The sequence below is a fragment of the Musca autumnalis genome, unplaced genomic scaffold (genome assembly GCF_047663935.1).
Source record: "Musca autumnalis isolate F117 unplaced genomic scaffold, ASM4766393v1 scaffold_2, whole genome shotgun sequence".
NCBI classification, from domain to species: domain Eukaryota; kingdom Metazoa; phylum Arthropoda; class Insecta; order Diptera; family Muscidae; genus Musca; species Musca autumnalis.
In genome coordinates this window covers 45,908,725-45,918,998 of record NW_027411755.1, presented here as the reverse complement: position 1 = coordinate 45,918,998, position 10,274 = coordinate 45,908,725, and positions in this window count along the sequence as shown.

The following is a 10,274-nucleotide window of genomic DNA, read 5'->3' as shown; positions in this document are numbered from 1 at the left end:
TATGAACAGGGGTAGTGGTGTAGGGTATCACATAGTCGGCCCCGTCCCGCCTATAGCCTTTTCTCACTTGTTTAACCCTTCGTTGGATACCAATATTGTTTGTTATATTCGTAACACATGAGTCTGGCCAGACCCATATAATTATTTTTATTTTTTTAGGAAACTTAATTAACATTTTCAAATAAAAATTTGTAGAATATGTTTAAAGGACCCTAATCTTTAATAAATAATCCTTATTTGTCAAAAAACATGCCGAAAAACTATACATTTAAATGATATTATGAAGTTAGTAAAACAGGACATATGCCTACGAAGTAAAAAATTCGTAGTTTTCTTGTCTCTATGCTCGAAAATCCTATTTATATTTCATTTTGAAGCACTATATTTTAGTTTTGACCTATTATTCAGAATGAAGAGTGTCTATTTTATAACTTTACAGCTTATTGCAGTGCAATAACGATGATATCAAGAGGTAAATAAAGGCATATATCCTAAGGATTTTCTTATAATTCATGTGGAGAATCCTATATTTGGACCAATCCATCCCACAAAAAGAGCAGAAAAGCTAAGTAATGGGTTTTATTAGTCCAGTTACGTGTATAGTTGTCAAGAATACAAGCGTAACCCTATTTGCAAAGGATTATTTTAGGTTGTGGTAGATTTACTGATTTCAAACCCATATCCTGCTTTTGCGACCTTTTTATGTGCAATTTTGAAGACATTGTAGGGTGAAATGCGACAATTTCATAAAAGGGTATTCATTTTGTCAAATAATGTAGGAAAAATCAAATTTTAAGAAAAATTTCTGAAAATTTTCAATAAAAAATGGGTGGGGTCTGACCAGACTCATGTGTTAGGAATGTGATATGTATGTCAAAAAATCCTTGTAGCTCCTTTTCTGGTGATCCTTTTGACTTCATGTTTCCTTCATTTGAAAGGTAAGAAAATTTCATGAAGCTAGCTGGAATCTCAGGTTCATAGCTTTATCGTAACCCAGTTTAAAATACAAAATAAAATGAAAAAGGCCTGGCCAGACTCTGGTGTCCAACGGAGGGTAAATAGATGGAAACCTATGAAAAAAAATTATATAAATATTTGACCATGAAAAATCATTCTGAACCCCGCAAACAAATTATTGGCCAATATCTCAGGAAGTATGTAAATAATTGTATCGTTTTAAAAGGGTCGCGAGGCAACCAGCTGCACAAAAATCAAAAAATCCTATTGTATTAGACCGAATATCTTGAATAAGAGTAGTAACCTGTGTGAAAGATTAATGGCGAACAGTGGCATGCGGATCAATGGAATAATAGCACAAATACCTGCTGGTAACTGCTGTTATATTGACGGATCGATGATAAGCGGGACAATGGGGATTTTTTATTGAACCTTTATTGACTAACTATATTGCCAAATAATAATATTCTGGAATTATTTGGACTTTTGGCTAGAAGACAGCTCTTAAAATATCCAGCTATAATGTTTTGGAAAATTATATTAACTTCCAGCGTTATAATTTCATGAAAATTAAAAAAAAACTATGTTAAAAGATCTATGCAATTACGTCAATAAATACTTTAGAGTTTACCTTGCCATCTTCCATTGAACATTGGACGTGATAATACACAACAATAATGTAGAACACATTCCAAATAAAACCAGCCTGACAGATTGCAGATCTGTTCAAATATCAACAACTGAAATATTATGTAGATAAACAAAAACAAATGGCAAAGAAAACCACCACGAAATTATGCTCCAGGTCAGTAGATTTGTATTTCATGAATATGGAACACTTTGAGCAAACATAACACCAGACTTGAGATATGACTACCAAAAAAAGACATGGGCGTTGATGATAAGGGGTTCTTATATGCTATTTTTAAAAATTCCTATTCAAGTTTTTAACATTTCAAGGCGGTCAACCGTCATAAGGCTAGATCGATAACTTCCCTGAAATGTGGTTAATTGTTAAAAATAGAATGTCCCCTTAAAAAGTTCATATCATCCCCTCTTAAGCCATAACCAAATTATCAAAATCCCACTTAACTACGCCAATATCTGAATGTAGAATTGCCTAATAATTTAGACAAAATGCCATTTTGCTATTACAGTTTAACACCATCGCATTGAAAAATCTGAACAAAAAAAAAACAGTTTGGCACACCAACTTATCAATCAAAAAGTACCTAATGGAATGAGCTAAGGTGTGAACATCACAGTTTGTGGATTCGTGTTCTTATAATTCTATGTTATTTCTTCATGTTGTTGTTCTTGTTTTTGTATTATATTCCCATTAATCATAGATCCATAGTTTATGATAAAAACAGACAGTTCAAATTTTAAAATTCTAAAAGCACTTTCTTTTTGGCCCCTCCTACTGTTTCACTAGTTTTTTTTTTTTCTGTTCCTTATATACCGACAGAAATGCTAGATTTGACACAGTTCTTAGTTTTTTGTGGGTTCTTATTTTTCATTGTTTCGTTAATGATTAACAATGAATTGCGTGTAAATATATTTAATTTTGATAGTGAATTATTTATTAATGGGTTGAAAACAAAAAAATAATGAGTGGCTGTGGTCGATTTGGAAGGGAACTACAATACCTAGCAAAAGGACCATTACTTGTTGGTAGCACTAATTACTTGCAAATCAACCGACTAAACCACTATTTAAACATGGACATGTCATACGAAAAAAGTTGTGTTAAAAGGCCAATAAGGGTCGCTAAATAAGTTGAAGACCATTTATTCTACTTTGGAGAATATTTCGCCACACTTCACATTTTCATTTGGTCCTTTAGCAGGATTGTACTTTCGATCTTCCGATGCAATAATGGACCGCATGATATCTTGATCTTAATGTTAATCACTTATGCGTGGTAAAATGACTTATGCATTCTGAAATAATTTGCCTTCCAAACATTTTAGTAGGGTATCTTCATAACAAAAAAATATATTTTCGTTCTTTAATATTTCCAGTCAAGAGTTAAAAAAAAACAACTACAAATTTTTGTTTAAAAAATTCAGAAATGAAGACAAACCTTAAAAACTTATAGCGCACAAAAGTCTTCTTTTAAACACCAACCCAAGCCGCTGCCTAAACACCACCAACAATCGCTCACTTATATTCGCGCCTAGAAAAAGTAGAAGTCTTCAAAGAAAAAACGTGCTTTAAATCATAATTGATTTGTAGTTACATGGTTGGTGAAGATGAAGAAAACAACGAAGATGAAGTAAAATAACAAGGAGAGGCTAAACGCACAAAACATGTTCAAATGGGAAAAGCCACCTAAAGCACTGCAATGACAAAACTCAAAACTCCAAAAGTCAGTCAAAGGAAAAAAAACACAACTCCCCTATGTTAAAGAAACATTTGAAAAGCTGAATCGTGTTGGTTGTTTGTAATGGCTCGAAATCTAGCCACGATGATGATGATGATGATGATCTGTTCACCAAAATAGCGCACAAACGCAGTTTACATTGATCGTTTAGATTTACGCACTACTCACTTTATTTGCTAGGCAGTCTGGCTGGCAGGTTTTGCCAATGAGGAAGGTGAGTGATACTCCTTACACAACAAGATTTCACCTACGATGAAGACGACAATAACGACACGATGAAGGCGACAATGTCTTAGGCAAACGTCTATATTTGAGTTTAAAAATATTGTATGGGTATGTGTGCTTTTGGTTTTTGCAAAATTTTATTTTTTCAAAGGGGCAAAAAGCAGGAAGATGTAACGCACCTAGTTTTTTTTAAATTCACTTAGTTGTCCAATGCAAGATTAGGATGGAGGACACTACGTTTGTCATTCCGTTTGTAACACTTCCAAAGATTAATAAGACAATATCATGATCCACGAAAAAAGTCCAAAATCTGCTCTTATAGTCCAAATGGACTATACAAAAATCCACGACTATAGCCAAGAGGTCACATGACAAAAACTACGTTCATGACGAAAACCTCGTCTATAGCCCTGAGAACCATAAAAAACACGTCAAAAGCACCGATGGTCCATGGAAAACCCAAGTTTATAGCACCGAGGGTGTACAACGTCTGTAAACCTTATGGACTTTAAAAAATCCGCGCAAGGATCCATGAATAAAAACCCGCTCGTATAGACCTATTGGACAATAAAAAATCCACGACTATAGCCCCGAGGGCCCATGAAAAAAACCACGTATATAGCCCCAAGAACCATAAAAAACCGCGTCGATAGCCCCGATGGTCCTTGGAAAAACCAAATCTATAGCCCCGAGGGTCCATGACAAAATTCACGACTATAATCCCGAGAACCATAAAAACCACGACTATAGCACTGAGAGTTCATGAAAAAAACACGTCTATAGCCCCGACGGCCCATGAAAAAATCCTTGCGTATAGACCTCATAAACCAAATAGACTTACAAAACCCCACAACTATAGCCCCGAGGGTCCATGAAAAAACCACGTATATAGCGCTGAGGGTCCATGTAAAAAAATTGCGCGAATAGACTTTAAAAATTCCGCGCGTATAGACCACATGACTTTAAAACTCCATGACTCTAGCCCCGAGGATCCATGAAAAAAACACGTACATAGCCCGAGGACCATAAAAAACCACGTCTATAGCCCCGAGGGTCCATTGACAAATCCGCTCGTATATCCCTGATGCACTATAAAAAGACCACGTATATAGCCCCGGGAACCATAAAAAACCACGTCAATAGCACCGATGGTTCATGGTCCCCCCGAGGGAATAGCCCTGATGGACTATAAAAAATCCACGTCTATAGCCCCGAGGGTCAATGGAAAATCCACGTATATAGCCCCGTGGGCCCTTAAAAAATCCGCGGTTATAGACATTATGGAATTTAAAAAATCCGCGTATATAGACCACATACACGTTAAAAATCCAAGACTTAAGCCCCGAGGATCCATAAAAAAAACATATATAGCCCCGAGGATCATAAGAACCACGTCTAGAGCCTCGAGGGTCCATGTAAGAAATCCGTACGTATAGGCCTAATGGACTTAAAAAAATTCGCGCATATAGACTTCACAAACTTTAAAAAATCCGCGCGTATAGACCTCATAGACTTTAAAAAATCCACCACTGCCTTGAGGATCCATAAAAACACGTATATAGCCCCGAGGACCATAAAAAACTATGTCGGCAGCCCCGAGGGTCCATGCAAAATAATCCGCGCGTATAGCCCTGATGGACTATAAAAAATTCACGGCTATAGCCCTGAGGGTCCATGAAAAATCCAATGCTATGGCCCCGATTGCCCATAAAAAACTATGGCTATAGCCCGGAACCACACAACACAAGTGTTCCGGCCAGCGGCTGCCACCTCAGTGTAAAAACCAGGTCTATAGCCCGTCCATGAAAAAATCCCCACGTATAACACTGATGGACTATAAAAATTACTATTATAACCTCGAAAAATCCACGACTATAGCCGTGCTTATATCCCCGAGGGTACAGAAAAAATCCAGGCATATAACCCTGATGCTCCATGAAAAAACTCTACGCATATAGCCCCGTGTTCCAGCCAGCGACTGCCACTTCAGTGCACACATGTTTGTATTTGTATAGTTTTTCTGTGTTGGGAGCAGCTTATCTCGGAATGCCTGCTTTAGATTCTTTTGATCCGTGCCGGGACGGAGGAAAACACAGTTTGCGCTCAGTTTGTCAGATCCACATTCACCACAATCAAACTTCGGGGAGATGCTGGGAGCGGGTGCATCTAAAGGATTGTTCTGGACTCGTCTACGCAAGAGACAACGACCGCGACTATGTTGCTGCGTGAACACAGACCCCCAGTGAGTCTTCGTCGTTATCAGAATTCGCGACTCTCCAGCAGTGACCCTAACAGCAGCCGCCCAATCGCTACAAATGCATCGAGGAAATACATACAGCTTACAGCATTGTGTTGGTTACAACGTACTGAGGAAGGATCGCAACAGAAGTGGAGTCTGTTCAATACAGACCTGTCTCGCTCGAGTCTGGCTCTAATCACCCGAACATGGAATGTTTGGGAGTAGCAGTAAGGTGTGGAACTGGTGAAGTAGAAATGCTCAACGTATGCATCCCACCGATAAATAGCTGTACTCCAAGTTATAAGCTTAACGTTACCCCGCTTTTGGAAGGTCAGAACCCTCTGATCTTGGTGGACTTTCTTGCTAATCATGAGTTATGGAATTCTGTCCTCGGAAACGACCAGAGGGGTATAGTGCTCGCTGAGCAGATTGATAGCTCTAATTTTTGCACGGTCAATGAGGACGCCCCTACCAGCATTTGAGGAGATTGTAACAGTTTGCCAGACATAGCCATCGTGTCACCTGGTCTGAAACTTACGTCATCGGGCAAACCGTAGTTTCTCTTGGATCAGACCATCTCCCTACAATTGTCTACTTTCATCACCTCTGAACGCCGCTCTTTCATCAATCATGGGAAAGCTAATTGACAGAGTTTCAGAGAGTTCACTAATCACCGCTTCAGAGATCTGCCTAACGCGTCTGATGTTCGGTTAGCAAAAAGTAGGTTCCGAGACATAATCCCTGCTGCAGCCGCTCGCCATATACATACCTGCTGGTCGAATACCTGAAGTAAGCCAAACTTTACAGCAGAGGCGAAGGGGTTAGCAAATGAGCGAGTGAGCATCGTCGTGCCAAGCCCAGGGAGCCCATAGTCAGGGAGCTGACACTAGAAGATAGCAGGTTGGTCGGTGAGCATAAGAGGAATAAATGGTTAAATCATCTGAAGATTCCTGTAAAGAATTATGGGAAAGCTAATTGACCGAAATTCAGAGAGTTCACTAATCAACGCTTCAGAGGTCTGCCCAACTCTTCTGATGTTCGGTTAGCAGAATGTACGTTCCGAGACATAATCACTACTGCAGCCGCTCGCCATATACCTGCTGGTCGAATACCCGAAGCAAGCCAAACTTCGTAGCAGAGGCGAAGGGGTTAGCAAATGAGCGAGTGAGCTTCGTCGTGCCAAGCCCATAGTCAGGGAGCTAACATTAGAAGATAACAGGTTGGTCGGTGAGCATAAGCGGAACAAATCATCTGAAGAGTTGCAACATTGCAGCCGGAATAAGTGAATTGTGGGCAACGGTTAAGTCACTCCCGATCCCTGTAAAGAAGGAAGTTAGGAGCTCAGTCACGTTTGGCTACCTTAAACTGACTGATCGGAAGGTGTGCGCAAATTATTTCCCCCATCCCGGGAGTGACAGGGCGAAGAGAAGAGTACTATATCGCATTATATCTCTTCCTGCAGAAGATGAACTACCACCATCATCAGGAACGCTAAATGATGAAAAGCGTTGGGCTGATGGAATCTCCATGGTAATACTGAAACAGCTGGATGTGGCGAGAGTCGAGTATCTCACTTAAGTTCTCAACCTGTCGCTAGACACACACACATCGTTCCCGTTCAACCAGAGAATTCTGGGATGTTATCCTCGAAACTGTTTAACCTCTACCTCTCCTGTATTCCGCCCCTCCAGACGGCATTAAGATCGTGACGTATGCACATAATTGTACGATCTTTGCGTCAGTTACCTTCCCCGATGTCATTTCTGAAAGGCGGACCTTCTATTTGATTGATCTTAATACATTTTCCTCGCAAGTAACATGCAAATATCCGTCACTAAATTTACGGTCACTCTGTTCACCACATGGCGGCAGGGGTGAGAATAGAGTTGAATGTCATGGTCGATGGTAGCAGAATTACGACCACAAACAACCCCAAAGTACTAGGGGTCATATTCGAGAGCATAATCATGTCGTCCTCGCAAGCCACAGCTATCTGCGACAAGCTGAGATGTACTCGGCCACTCGGTTCCTTATATGGACTGCAAAGGTGAATACTGAGTTGAATGTCATGGTCGATTGTGACAGACTTCTGACCACTACCTACGCCAAGTTTCCGGGGGTCACATTCGACAGTATATACACTTCGTCCACGCATACGACAAGCTGAGATGTAGAAACAAGGTCCTCAAGTCCCTAGCTTGCAGCACTTGGGGTGCGGACAAAGAAATTTGGTTGACCACATATAATGCGATAGGTCGATCTGCGTATATAAGTGCAGCCCGATGGAAAAATATTCAAACCTGTCAGAATATCGCCCTGAGAACTGCAACAGGAACATGTCTTTAGTAGGTCATCTACATGGGAGGACAAAGATTCTTCCGGTACAGCAACACCATGACATGCTTCCCTTGCAGTACTTGCTCGGGTGTTACCGTTAGAGTCATCTAAATCACCATATGATGGATAGGCCCGCACAATGCACCTTTTCAACTGTCCTGCCTAATCTACTCAATTAACTCCAGTAGATCTGTGGTTACATCCCATCAAAACAGCAACATTTCTAGAAGTGGTGATTAACCCAGAGCCAGATTAAGCAGAAAAACTAACATACACATACAAATAACATAAAATAACATATATAAATCCATCCCACCGCAGCGGGCTCTTTCTTACCGGATTGACCCGACACCAGCGGCTGTCAACCGAGCATCCAACCTATGCTTCTATGGTGGTCCTATACTGCTACAACAACAATCACACACAACAACATCACACACACGCCTATAGCCCAGATGGTCCAAATATGGTCCACCAAAAAAATCTTTAAAAAATCCACGCCTATAGCCCAGATGTTACATGTTTTATATTTGGTCCACGAAAAAATATTCTTTATAAAATCCACGCCTATTGCCCTCATGAAAAAACATTCTTTAGAGAATCCACGCCTATTGCCCTCATGAAAAAATATTATTTAGAGAATCCACGCCTATAGCCCTCATGAAAAAATATTCTTTAGAGAATCCACGCCTATAGCCCTCATGAAAAAATATTCTTTAGCAAATCCACGCCTACAGCCCTCATGAAAAAATATTCTTTAGCAAATCCACGCCTTAGCCTCATGAAAAAATATTCTTTAGCAAATCCACGCCTATAGCCCTCATGAGAAAATATTCTTTAGAAAACCCACGCCTATAGCCCTCATGAGAAAATATTCTTTAGAAAATCCACGACTATGGCCCTCATGAGAAAATATTCTTTAGAAAATCCATGCCTATAGCCTTCATGAAAAAATATTCTTTAGAAAATCCACGCCTATAGCCCTCATGAAAAAATATTCTTTAGCAAATCCACGCCTACAGCCCTCATGAAAAAATATTCTTTAGCAAATCCACGCCTTAGCCTCATGAAAAAGTATTCTTTAGAAAATACACGCCTATAGCCCTCATGAAAAAATATTCTTTAGAAAATCCACGCCTATAGCCCTTAAGAAAAAATATTCTTTAGAAAATCCACGCCTATAGCCCTTAAGAAAAAATATTCTTTAGAAAATCCACGCCTATAGGCCTCATGAAAAAATATTCTTTAGAAAATCCACGCCTATAGGCCTCATGAAAAAATATTCTTTAGAAAATCCACGCCTATAGGCCTCATGAAAAAATATTCTCTAGAAAATCCACGCCTATAGGCCTCATGAAAATATATTCTTTAGAAAATCCACGCCCATAGGCTTAATGAAAAAATGTTTTTTAGAAAATCCACGCCCATAGGCTTAATGAAAAAATGTTTTTTAGAAAATCCACGCCTATAGCCGTCATGAACAAATATTCTTTAGAAAATCCACGCCTATAGCCCTTAAGAAAAAATATTCTTTAGAAAATCCACGCATATAGCCCTTAAGAAAAAATATTCTTTAGAAAATCCACGCCTATAGCCCTCATGAAAAAATATTCTTTAGAAAATCCACGCCTATAGCCCTCATGAAAAAATATTCTTTAGAAAATCCACGCCTATAGCCCTCATGAAAAAATATTCTTTAGAAAATCCACGCCTATAGCCCTCATGAAAAAATATTCTTTAGAAAATCCACGCCTATAGCCCTCATGAAAAAATATTCTTTAGAAAATCCACGCCTATAGCCCTCATGAAAAAATATTCTTTAGAAAATCCACGCCTATAGCCCTCATGAAAAAATATTCTTTAGAAAATCCACGCCTATAGCCCTCATGAAAAAACATTCTTTAGAAAATCCACGCCTATAGCCCTCATGAAAAAATATTCTTTAGAAAATCCACGCCTATAGCCCTCATGAAAAAATATTCTTTAGAAAATCCACGCCTATAGCCCTCATGAAAAAATATTCTTTAGAAAATCCACGCCTATAGCCCTCATGAAAAAACATTCTTTAGAAAATCCACGCCTATAGCCCTCATGAAAAAATATTCTTTAGAAAATCCACGCCTATAGCCC